The sequence below is a fragment of the Acomys minous genome (genome assembly GCF_964271855.1).
Source record: "Acomys minous genome assembly, chromosome: 6".
NCBI lineage: Eukaryota > Metazoa > Chordata > Mammalia > Rodentia > Muridae > Acomys > Acomys minous.
In genome coordinates, this window is record NC_140487.1 from 118,691,442 (window position 1) to 118,704,235 (window position 12,794).

The following is a 12,794-nucleotide window of genomic DNA, read 5'->3' on the forward strand; positions in this document are numbered from 1 at the left end:
AATAAAATAAAATAAAATACTGCCTCTGAAGAAACTATCTGAGGGTTCAGTGCCTATAACCAAGCTGAGTGTGACTAGGTTCTGGGTGGCTTGGGGCTGAGGGGCAGGCACAGACACAGACAGGGGAGTGACTGCTGCAGCGAGGTTCCGGAAACGTCGGTGACACTCATAATTCCTGAGAAATCACTGTCCTTTTGACAGAGAAATGAAACTTGGAGACACAGAACAGGGCCTGTGGCCACGCCCACTAGACATCTGTTACCGATGACTTACCGTCTACAATGGTATGACAGAGTTAAACGGTTAGTAGGAGTCAAATTTTTCATTTTGCTCTTTCCTGTGCTAGAGACATGGCAGAAGCCATGGCTATAGCTGTGTGTCACACCCTCGCTGTTCTGTGCAATGGGCTGTCCTGCCCAGTGGGATGTTCTGCAGGCCAAGTGTACCCAAGGTATTTCAGCTTACAGTATGCTTGTGTGTGTGTGTGTGTGTGTGTGTGTGTGTGTGTGTGTGTGTGTGTTCAGGTGTTCTTTTGGATGTCTGTGCAGGCATGCCTGGATGTCTGTGTCCCTGTGGAAGACAGACAACAACCTTGATTGTCATTCCTCAGGCAATGTTTGTGTTTTGTTTTACTTATTTGTCTGGTTTCTTGTTTTGTTTTAGACAGGGTTTTTTCATTGTCCTGGAGCTACCAGCAAACTAGGCCAACTGGCCAGTGAGGCCCAGGGACCTACCTACCTGTCCACACCTCCCCCAGCAATGGGATTCCAAGCACATGTCACTGAGCTTACAAGCTGATGTTACAATCTCACGGTCCTACGCTTGCTCGGCACTTTACTGACCTATCTCCCCAGTTGGATGTTTACAGTTTATGACAAGCACGTTGGGTCAAAACCTGTTTGTAAAGCAATGAACATCTGTAGATGAGTGTGACAGGGGGAGTCCCATTAATAAAATGATGCAGTGGGTGGTCTGTTGAGATTAGGGGGTTTTTTTGGTTTGGTTTGGTCTCCTTTTTGCTCAGGCCTGCAGATGTATTTAGATTGCTGCTTTGTTTCTTCTTTTTTTTTTTAAGATTTATTTATTTATCATGTATACATAGTATTTTACCTGCGTGTACACCAGAAGAAGGCACCAGATCTCATTATAAATGGTTGTGAGCCACCATGTGTTTGGTGGGAAATGAACTCAGGACCTTTGGAAGAGAGCAGCCAGTGCTCTTAACCTCCAAGCCATCTCTCCAGCCCCACTGCTTTGTTTCTTTTTCTCATTGGCCAAATTGTGGTCCACAGTATAGATGGATGTACTGCTGTTTGTTTAACTACTGAACAATAAACACTGTGATTACCTCTAGCCTGGGGTCGTCACAAATCACTGCGCATCCTAGTTTGCTCTCTATGGCTGTGATAAACACCATGGCCAAGGGCCGCTTGAGGAGGAAAGGGCTTGTTTGGCTTCCAGGCCCTGAGCACAGCTCATCCCTGAGGGAAGCCAACTCAGGTGCTGGAGGCAGGAACTGAAGCAGAGGCCACAGAGGAACGCTGCTTCCTGGGCTGCTCACTCAGTTTGCCTTCTCAAGCACCTGAGGACCACCTGTGCAGGGGTGACACCACCCATAGTAGGCTGGGCCTCCCAGATTAATCATTAATCAAGACAATGCCTCACAAGCCGGTGCAAAGGCCAAGCTGATGGAGGCATTTTCTTAAGTGAGGTTCCTCTTCCAAGATGATTCTAGATTGTGTCAAGTTTACAAAACAAAAAATCAAAATAATAATAATAATAATAATAATAATAATAATAATAATAATAATAATAATAAATCTAACCAGCACATTGCTGTACACAGTTTTTTAGGAGGTCTGAATGCCTGGTAATGTGATACAGTGTCCCATGGAAATGTCTGTTTGGTACCCAGAGAACCCACCAAACTTGTCCAGCACAGCTTGTGGTTTTCATCCCCACCGGCAATGGAGGAGATGGTTTCGAGTCCTCACCAGTGGCTAATGCTGCCCATGATTGTGTCATTTTAGGTACTGAGTGAGAGTGACAATGGCAGTAGATCCTACACCTGACCCCAGATTGGGATCAGCAACTTCCCAGGCCACAGTGCTGACACATAGATTCTGTGGAACTAGATGACAGACCATGAAAAGGTCTTTCTGTTCACCCGACGCAACATCCGCTGTGAACCGCACTCAATGTCCCTTTTTTACTTAAGTGAGTGAGTTAGGCATGAGCAGACTGAGGGGGGAGGGCCTGGAGAGGGTGGAAGCCACCGAGATGCGGAGGAGAATGATGCCCCAATCTGGGGTGTTTAGTATGGAGAGCCAGAGCCTTTTCTTTGTAATAGCAGTTATTCTGTTTTTAAGCATTTTATGTATTTTGGGGGGAAGGCAGTGGCACATGCGTCAGAGCGCATGGGTGTGGAGGTCAGAGGGCAATCCAAGAGAGTCAGTTCTCTCCTCCCACTACGTGGGACCCTGGGATTGAACTAGGGTCATCAGGCTTGGCATCAGGGTCCTTTACCAGCTGAGCCATCTCATCAACCAGAGCCTAGCACTCTTGTAGGCTTTGTCACCCCTTTAATGACCGGTGACATCAGCTTCAGCTGTGGGCCCCAGGGAAGTAGGTGTGGGGACCAGGGAGATTGGAAAGTGAGGACAGATAACTCACTGGTGAATGATACCTGAGAAAATTCTAGAAGGCCTTGGTGTGGGGGTGGGGGTGGGGGTTGCTGTCTCTGTCAGGGGCAGAGCCCCATCATGTGAGAAAGCTTCTTTCAGTCAGAGGCTTGAGATGACCTCAACCTTTGTCACCCCGCACCTCCTGCATGATTTGTGGCATTCCACAGGACACCTTTGTCACCTCAGGGGTGCAGATGTGGGTCTGAGGTGGCTGCTTTGGGCCATTTCTGGCTCTGATTTTTCCTTCTCTTCCGAGCAGGTAGGTTGGCTTGGGCATCTCTGGTCGTTTTTTTTTTTTTTTTTTTCTCCTCAGGTTTCCTCTGAGTCATTTCACTTGAGCTGATGGCATCCGGTCTCCTCCCCACGCTCAGCATAGGCTCTCTTTTTCTCGGAGAACAATCGCTCTTTTCTTTCCAAGCCCTCCGTCCACCCTCATCTTTTACCCCGTCTTCTCATCTCTCCTGGGAACGGAGTGTTGTTCAGAAACTTAAGCCTCAGAGACTGCCCTTTCTAACCCAGCTCTGAATTTGGACCAGTCAGGAGCTGAGAGACAGGAACGATGCCAGGCCCCTGGGATCCAGAGGAAGCGGCGGCTGCTCTGTGGGGGCTCAGAGAGAACTGGAGTAGAGAAGGGGGCTGGAGGTTGCTTCAATGGCCCCCACCACTCACAAACTGAAGGCTTGATCTCCAGTGAGTGGTGCTATTGAGATGTGGCGGGAACTTTAGCAAGTGGGTCCTTGAGAGCATGCTCTTGAAGGGACTCTCCCTCTCTCCCTCTTTCCTTCTGTCTCTCTTCCCTCCTCTCTCCTCCCCCTTCCTCTCCTTTCCAGAAGCTATACCTATACAGACTGGCTTTGCCACACACTCTCAGACCCGATGCTCTGAAACATGGGTCCCGAGCAGCCATGGACTGAAACCTTTGAAACCATGAATCCAAACAAACCTTTCCTGTTTTTCTTTTTTTCTTTTTTTTTTTTTTTTAAGATTTACTTATTATTGTGTATACAGTGCTCTGCCTGCATGTACACCTGCATATACACCTGCAGGCCAGAGAGGGCATCAGATCACATTATAGATGGCTGTGAGCCACCATGCGGTTGCTGGGAATTGAACTCAGGACCTCTGGAAGCCTTTCCTATTTTTTAACTTGATCATCTCAGGTATTTTTCTAACAGTGAGGGAAAGATGAGGAACACGAAGGTTGGGGGTGGGGTTGGAGGTGGGGGTCAGTCTTCTGCCTGAGGTAGGGTCTGAGGGGTCAGAAGAGGATCATTTGACCTGAGTCAATAACAACTGACAGGATTTCAGGATTTGGAAAACGAGGGAACAGGGAGGTGGAGGAAGGGGCTGAAGGAACAGATGTTGGGACAGGCTGAGTGTGAGACAGGTGAGGAAGAAGGTATTGAGACTCAAAGATGGTCCCTGGTCAGCTCTCAAGTCTGTTGGTTTTCATGCTGCATCAAAAGTTTTCTTCCGTGTGACAGAACCCAACGCCAGTGAGAGAGCGGACTCACTGGTCATTAGAAACAAATGCCATCAAGTTTTACTGCTCTTTAGCACTCGGTAATTGTTTCGACCTCATATATACTTTCTGGAGAGTAGTCATCATAGGGCTGCCATAGCTCCAGCCCTTGCACCCTCTCAGCTTTGAATCCCAATGGGAACAGTGAGGTTTCCCTGCCACCCCGCCCTGGCCAGGATTCACCTGAAGATTTCACTGCTTCTCAGTTGCTCTGATTGGGTCACATGACATCCTTACAGTTTTAGAGGTGGGGGGGGGGGTCTCATCTGCCACAAAGTGATTGAGAGATAGGCCTGAGCACTGGAAGCCTCTACACCTGTGGGAAACCCTGGGCGTGGTGAAGGAGGGAGCCTCCCTGTAAGGAAGAGTTGAAACATTACGGCATTTACACAAAGGCTAACATGGGCAAACCATTTTCATTTACTTTGAAAATCTGAATTTATAGATTTTTACGTGTGTGTGTGGGGGGGGGTGCACAGGCCAGAGAATATTCGGTGTCCTTTTCCATCTCCTTCTGTGCTATCCCTTTGAGGTAGGGGGTCTCTCTTTGAATCTGGAGTTCCCTGAAGGCTAGCCTGGAGGCCAGTGAGTTCCAGCTACTCCCCTGCCTCTGCCTTCCCTCCTCCCCAGGCACTAAGGTTGCAGGTGCAGTCAGCCACACACGGGCACTGGGACAGCGTGGATCATCTATTGGGCTTTCTTTCTGCACACAGAGCAGTGGTCTCCGACAGCCACCGACAGCCTGCCATCTGCACACACCGCTGCAATGTGTCTCTTCCCTGAGTTCTGCAGGCACTTGCACTTTCCCTCTTAATTAACTTGATTGTGTAGAGTGATTTGTTTCCCCCTGCGCAGAGTGGGTATATCCAAAGCACACGAACCCCATGGAGTTCCCTTTGTGGACCCACAAGCCCCTGGGATCAAATGTCTGGCCGCTTCTTCTTCTTCTTCTTCTTCTTCTTCTTCTTCTTCTTCTTCTTCTTCTTCTTCTTCTTCTCCTTCTCCTCCTCCTCCTCTTCCTCCTCCTCCTTCTGCTCCTCCTCCTCATTATTATTATTATTATTATTATTATTATTATTATTATTGTTGTTGTTGTGATAGTGGGGGCTGACACCAAGATCTACCAGGCAAAGCTCTCCCCTGCGCTTTATTTCCAGCTCCTGTCATCATTGATGTGTGACTGTTACTGGTGTTTTCCCTGCAAGGCCCCTGGGTTCTGCTTCCAGAAGATGGAAAACTTAGCTAAACCCTCCTTGTCCCCTGGGGGTGGAGCTCTTTGAAGAATGTTGGTTTAATATGGTTTAATAGTTTCACTTTTCATTTATTAGTTTTGTGTTGTGTGTGTATATATGTGTGTGCTGCGTACAATGTGTTTGTGTGACTGGTGAATGAATAGTGTGTATGTATGTGTGAGTGTGCACGTGTGTAGTGTGTAAGTGTGTTTGGTATTTGTGTATATGTGTTTGTAGTGTGCGTATGTATATAGCATATGTATGGGTAAGACTACATATGTGTGTGTGTGTGTGTGTGTATGTGTGTGTGTGTGTGTGTGTGTGTGTAATGCTAAGTAAATGTATCAACCATCAATAAAGCGCTGTTTGGCCAATCAGCTGGGCAGAAGGACAGGAAGTGAGAGGCGGGAGTTCCTGGAGGAGAGGAGGAGGAGAGGAAGTTGGAGGGGGAGGAGATGTTTTGGATGGTTGGAGGAGGATGGAGGGAACGGGACGCGGACCCGCCCAGGGGTCATAGTGGCAAGTGTTTGGAATATATGTATGTTATAAGGTTTAGAATAGTTTGTTTAGTTTATGAGTAGATTAGAATCAGCTCAGACTCTGCCCGGCCAAGTGCTGGCAGCTTTAAAGTACATTTTAGTCTCTCTGTGTCAGTTATTTGCTTTGTAGGCTGAATGGATACAAAACACTGTAACATGTGTGTGGTATGTATGTGTGTGTGTGGTATATATAGTGTGTGTATGTGGTGCGTATATGTAGGATGTGTTTGTATATACTGCCTTTGGGACTGTTTACCTACAAAGAAATTGGTTTTTATTGCAAAACTTTTGAAGTTTTCTCTACTTGAGAAAAGAGTTTAACCCCATGTGTCTATTATTTATCTTCCACATTTTCCCAGGTTGTTTAATCTCTTTTCCTCTTTTTATTTATTTATTTTTCCCCTAGGGTAATTTAAAGCCATTTGGGTCACTTCATCACAGATACGTCCTCACAGAGAGGATCTCGATTTTTCCACTCTGTTCCCCTGTGAGATTGTCACATCTAACCAAACAAATGATGACTTCCGGCTTATGCTATTTCCGGGTTCTCTTGGGTGTCCTCTTCCTGCTGGTTTTCTACCATCACGGTCTCAAGACACATTTGGTTGCTGTATCCCCTCTTTATTCTATGGCAGTTCTTTCACCCCATTTTTTTTTTTTTTTTTTTTGAGCAGAGGATTCACTATGTAGGCCAGGTTGGCCTCGAACTCCTGATGTTCCTTTTCCATGTGTCCTGAGGGCTGAGGTTGCAGACTGCTCACCTGACACTGATTTGTCAGAGAACCTGAGTCTTGGTCCTCCTTGTAGTTGCGATGAGAAATGTCCTCCGTGGCCTCCTGTATCTGAAACACTTGGTCCCCAGTAGGGGGCGCTGTTTGGGGAAGGTTCTGGAACCCTTTGTGGGTGAAGCCTTGCTGGAGGAAGTACGTCACTGGGGGTGGGCTCTGAGGTTCTATTGCCTGGCCCCACTGTTCTCTTCCTCCACTCCTTGACTCCTAGGCCAGTGTCGTGTCCCTGCTGCCATGACCTCTTGCCAGGATGACACAACGGGCTGTACAACTCTGGAACTCTGGAACTGCAAGTCAGCATCAACCCTTTCTCTCCTAAGTTGCCTTTTGTCGGGGCATTCCATCCACCACATTGCAGCCCTGTAGACCCTCCCACCGTGGCTTTGGCTGCTCCTGGGAGCTTCAGCGCGCGCCTCTTGTGTAGTTGTGAGATCCAGAAGCCTGTTTAGATGTAGCCTTCCTACTGCTACAAGTTCTTTCCAGCCAGGTCATGTGATTCCACATCCCATCCTGAGCACAAAAATGGTTTGTGTAATTGGTAAGGGACAGGGGTGTGATGTTTGTCTCCTACATATGGGTATCTTAGTGCCTCCAGCTTTGTTTCTTTTTTTTTAAATACATTAATCTATCTTGTTTCTTCATTTATGTGTGTGCATGTATGTGTGTTGTGTTGCGTGAGTGTGTATGCTTTTCTTTCTATTTCTGTGAAAAATGCCATTGAGATTTCTGTGAAAGAAAAAAATGTACTGTTTGTAGATAGCTGTGGGCAGCCTGGGCGTTTTAGTGTATTGGTGTTTCCCTTCCATGAGCATGGGCTGTCTATTCATTGTTCATTCGCCATGCTATCAGCATTTGTGTTTTATCTTTTGTTGCTCTTGTGAGTGGGTTCATTTTCTTGACTTCTCTATCAGCATTTTGTTGTTGGTATATGAAGGAGTGGCTGGATTATGCTGACTTGCATCCTGAAATTGCTACTACTACTATTATTATTATTATTATTATTATTATTACTTGAGATAAGATCTGCTATGCTCTGCACAGCTTTAGAGGTAGGCCAGACGGGGGTGACAAGGGCAAAAAGAAACAATGACACACTGACACACAGACACACAGACACACCTACAGAAAAGCTGGGACTGGGTGGGCCATGCACTCTGAACAGCAACAGAAGCCCAGAGTGTTTCCCGCACACATCTGAACGGAGGAGGCAGGCTTACTGTGCACAGCTGAGTGAGGGCGGGCTAAGCTGGTCTCCACAGGAGGATTCTCTAAGGGAGCTGATTCAGGCCGTAAACTTCCCAGAAGAGGAAGCTACTGCTGCTGGTTTCTGCTTGCACCGGGTTCAGCTAAAGGTCAGTCATCTGTACCATCCCTACTAGGACTGAGGAAGGCTTTCTATCCCCTGGGCCTCACGTGGGGAAGGCATGCCATTCCTGGGGGTCAGAGGTATTGGGGTCTTTGACATGGCTGTGATCATGTCAACAACACATATGCACTCTACTCAGTGTCCTCTGCTCCTGACACATTCACTCAGGGCTTCCTCCACTGCCTGCAGTCTGCTGTAGCCCAGGCTAGCTTCTTCTTTTTTTTTTTTTTTTAAGATTTATTTATTTATTTATTTATTTATTTATTTATTTATTTATTATGTATACAGTGCTCTGCCTGCATGTACACCTTCAGGCCAGAAGAGGGCATCATATCACATTACATTATAGATGGCTGTGAGCCGCCATGTGGTCTCTGGGGATTGAACTCGGGACCTTTGGGAGAGCAGGTGGCATGCTTACGCACTGAGCCATCTCTTCAGTCCCCAGGCTAGCTTCAAACTCAACAGCTAGGCAAGGTTAAGCTTGAACTTCTGGGACCCTTGTGTCTACCTCCTGAGGGTTGTGAATTACAGACATTCACTACCTTGCCTGGTTCATGAGATGCGAGGACTGAGGCCAGGCTAGACAAGCACTCCATGTGCTGAACTACACCTCAGCCATTTCTTTCACATTTACTTACTGTGTGTTAGCTTAAGGTGGGCAGAGAGCTGTGCAGAGGGGTGTGTGGAGGTCAGAGGACTACTTGTGGGCGTTAGTTCTTCCCTGCCCCTGCACAGGTTCCGGGGATCAAACTCAGGGTCATTTGGCTTGGCAGCAAGCACCACTACCCACTGAGCCATCTTGTCAACCCAGTTATTCTATTTTTAATGAAGCCAACGTTGATGAGTGGAATCAAGGATAACAGACTGATTTATCTATGGTAAAGTCCTCATCAGCTTTTTTTTTTTCTTTAATAACCTTGTTTTCAACTTAAATTGTGGTTAATACACATAATGGAATATTTCCTGCTTTATCCATTTTAATAATTTATTTTTATAAATTTTTAAATTACTTGTGTGTGTGCATGCCTGTTTGTGGGTGTGTGTGCACACGCATGTGTGTGTGTATGGGTAGGTACATGTAGTTTGCTTGTGTGTGCATGCATGAGTGTGTGTGTGAGTGTGTATATGTGTTGAGCTATGCACAGGTGAGTGCAGGTGCCCATGAAGACAAAAGGATGTTGATCTCCTTGAGCTGATGTTACAGGTGGTTGTGAGTCATCCAATATGGGTGCTGAGAACTGAACTAGGGTCCTTTGGAAGAGCAGTAAGTGTTCTTAACCACTGAGCCATCTCTCTAGCCTCTGCTTTTCCCACTAAAGCATACATTTTTACAAGTGTTAAGTGTCTTCTATGCTGTGCAGTCAATCTCCAGAAGACGGTTGCCTTGTAAAGCTGACACCATACCCCTTAAATACAGGCTTCTTCCCCTTCCTCCCTGGCACTGCACAGGCATTCACTTTCTGTTTCTAGGAATTTGGCTCCTGTTTGTTCCTTATATAAACATGTGTCTCTGTGCCAGTCTTCTTCGCCTCCTTCCCCCTCCACCCCCCACTTTGTTTTTTTGAGACAGGGTTTCTCTGTGTAGCCTTGGCCCTTGGCTGTCCTGGAACTCACTCTGTAGACCAGGCTGATCTCAAACTCAGAGATTGACCTGCCTCTGCCTGTGCTGAGATAAAGGCGTGCACCACCACCCTCTGCCTCTCCATGCCCATCTTTAAAACTTATTTGTTTGTGTGGGGCATGTCACGGATCATATGTGTAGGCTGCATGCACATAAGTGTGCAAGAGGCCAGAACGGGGCGTGGGTGTCCTCTTCTTATTGCATGCTGCCATTTTGCCTTGAGCCAGGTGCTCTCATCGAACAGGAAAACCTTCAGTTTTAGTTAAACTAGCCAGTGAGTGAGCTCTGGTCCCCACTGCCCCAGTGCTGCTGTGGTTGCATGTGGCATGTGACGTATGCCTGCCTTTTTATATGGGTAATGAGCTCATACTTGTAGATCAAGCTTCACCTGAGGACAAACAAGCAAGCAAGCCAGCATGCATGCATTCGCCTCTCTCTGCTCTTGACTGTGGGTGTGACGTAACTGTCTGTTTGAATATCTGTTCCTTGCAGATCAACCACCACTGAGCCATCTCCCAGGCCTCTTTGTCTGTCTTGAGTTCATTTGGCACGAAGTCTTCAAGTTCATCAGGGTGTAGAAAGTGTCAGAATTCCCTCTTGTTTTAAGGTAGGTAATGCTCTGTGGTACACTTTTGCCTATTTGGTCACCCGTCAATTTTCTGTAATGGCTATTTCATCCACTGTTTATCATAAAATACAACTTGTGACACAACCTAGAATTACCTGGTAGCAATCTTAATGAGGGACTGTGTACACTGGGTTGGCCTGTAGGTAAGCCCGTGTGTGTGTTTGTGTGTGTGTGTGTGTATGTGTGTGTGTGTGTGTATGTGTGTCTGTGTGTGTGCGCACATACTTGGTATCTTTTTTTTTTTTTTTTGGACAGCTTTGGCTGTCCTGGACTCGCTTAGACGAGGCTGGCATTGAACTCACAACTATCTGCCTGCCTCTGCCTCCCAAGTGCTGGGATTAAAGACGTGTGCCACCACACCCGGAGTGTGCACTCGAGGTATCTTACATTAACTGATGTGGAAAGACACAGCCCACTGTGGGCAGCACCATTCCCTAGGCAGGGGGCTCTGAGCTGTATGAGAGTGGAAAAATTGAATTGCGCATAAAGCAAGCAAGCCAGCATGCATGCATTCGCCTCTCTCTGCTCTTGATTGTGGGTGTGACATGATTATCTGTGAGAATATCTGTTTCTGCCTTGATTTCCCTAAAATGATGGACAATGGCTTGGAGTTGTGAACTAAAAACAAAGCCTTCCTTCCCTAAGTTGCTTTGTTTTCAGGGTATTTTATCACAGCCACAGAAATGAAACAGGAGCAACTATGTCGATGTGCTTTGCTCATGGAAGGCACAGTTAGGGCTCCCAGGGTGCCCCTCCCAGGGTTCCATAGGTGGGGGTGCTTCCTGTGTCTTTGAGTGTTCATCTGTGACTGCTGATATTTGCATGGTGTCTCTGGCCTCTAGACAAAGATCTTTATCTCCGTTCTCCCTTCCTGCACAAGGAAGTTGGGCAAGATGAACTCCAGAAGCCTTCCTACTCAAGGCCCTACTTTCAGGGTCCTCTTTACGCTTGGCTCACTCCTTTGCTTTTCTGTCTTGTGATCCAGAGTTGTTTTCAAAATTGCGTCTTGCAAACATGGAAATTACCACTCAGTTAGAGCCATTTCCCCCCTAATGCTTCCATGTAGGTTTCAACCCAGAGATATGTTCCTCTGAGGGGACATTTGACAATACCTGCAGACATTCTGGACTGGCACATGTGTCAGTTACCTTTCTGTTGCTGTGATAAAAATGCCCGAGACAATCAATTTAAATGGAAGTAAGCTTATTCGGGCTTATCCTTTCAGAGATATTGGTCCATGACTGCTGGACACCAGCGTTTGGAGCCTATGGTAGCATGGGTCATCTTGTGGAAAAGGAGGCAGCTCATCTCAGGGGGACAGGAAACAGAGGGAGGGGGAAGAGGGAGGGGGAGTGGGCCAGGATCTCAATCCCAGAGAGAGAGGGGAAAGGGGAGGGGGAGAGGACCAGGGTTTTAACCCAGAGATGGAGGGAGGGGAAGAGGACCTGGGTCTCAATCCCAGAGAGGCTGGAGGCAGAGGGGGAGAGGGTCGGAGTTTCAATGCCAGAGAGAGGGGTGGAGGGGAAGAGGAACGGCCAGTATCTCAATCCCAGAGGGGAGTTGGGGAGAGGGAGAGGGCCAGTATCTCAATCCTAGAGAGAGAGGCGGGGAGGGGGATGGAGAGGGGGTCCAGTGTCTCAATCCCTGTTGAGGGCACACACCATTGATTGATTGATTGATATTTTATGTGCATTAGTGTTTTGCCTGCATGTATGTCTGTGTGTGAGAGTGTCACATCTTAGTGTTACAGACAGTTGTGAGCTGCCATGTTGGTGCATGCTGGGAATTAAAGCTGGGACTTTTGGAAGAACAGTCTTGACTTCTCTTAACCATTGAGCCATGTCTGCAGCCTGCTGCATTTATTTATTTTTCTCTTTGCTGTGGAGAGTACCTGATAGAGACCACTTAAGGAAGGGAGTTGTTTTTTTTTTTTCTGGCTCATGTTTTGAGGGTGCAATCCATCATAGTGGACACAGCATGGCAACAGAACGTGATGGTCACATGACCTCCGCAGTCAGGAAGCAGAGAGAGATGGATTTTTATTCACTCTGGCATCCCAGCCTATGAGGTGGCACCGCCCACACTCAGGGTGGACTTCCTTTGACTGGGCTGTTCTGACTTGCTTACAGACATGCCCTGGGATTTTTCTCCTTGATGGTTCTAGATTCTGTCTGGTTGACAATCAACATTAATCATCGTGGTGGATAGAACCTCAAAAAACCTCCTGCCAGTGACTGACCTCTACCAGCAGGGTGCCATCTTCCAAAGGCTCCGCAGCCTTCAAGTGGTGACACATACCAAGGACCCAACATTTAAAACATAAACCTGTGGGAGATTTAAACCACAAAACCCCAGTGGCCCGATGTCCTTCAGGTAGGCCCCAGCTTTATTTAAAGGGTACCATGCACTGG